At 62.1% G+C, this 390-nt stretch overlaps 1 protein-coding gene across 1 annotated transcript in view; it reads left to right on the forward strand.

Annotated features, from left to right (window-relative positions):
* Nucleotides 1–390, forward strand: part of SGIP1 (SH3-domain GRB2-like (endophilin) interacting protein 1) — a gene marked incomplete at its 5' end in the record, with an annotated part of 13,202 nt that overhangs the window by 12,250 nt on the left and 562 nt on the right. The gene's annotated exons all lie outside the window — the stretch shown is intronic.

Below are 390 nucleotides of genomic sequence, written 5' to 3' on the forward strand. Positions count from 1 at the left end.
TCCTCCGGGGATGGCAGTGTCCCTGACGGTCCCCTCCGGCTCTGCTGGCATGCCTGGGACTGCCCTTGCGGGATATTTTTCAAGTGTTCAAGCCCAGAGGTCCCACCGCAGCACGGTGTGATGGGGCTGGCCACTGGCAGAAGGGCAAAAGCTCCCTTGCTTGAAATAAATCCTGCTGCTGCTTACGAGAGCCTTGAATTTCACAGGCTCTTTTCTGCTCGTGGGTCCTGTGTGAAAGGCAAGGTCTGGGGATCTCCAGGAAGAGCTTTTGCCCCATTGCTGCAGAGAAAGACGTGTTTTTCCGTGTGCCGCTCGTGCAGCACAGCAGCGCGGCCGTGGGTCCGGGGGCCGGTGGAGGCGGGTGGCCACCCCCCGGGGGAGTGGGGGCGG

The sequence above is a fragment of the Cariama cristata genome, unplaced genomic scaffold, assembly GCF_000690535.1.
Source record: "Cariama cristata isolate BGI_N322 unplaced genomic scaffold, ASM69053v1 scaffold25073, whole genome shotgun sequence".
Lineage (NCBI taxonomy): Eukaryota > Metazoa > Chordata > Aves > Cariamiformes > Cariamidae > Cariama > Cariama cristata.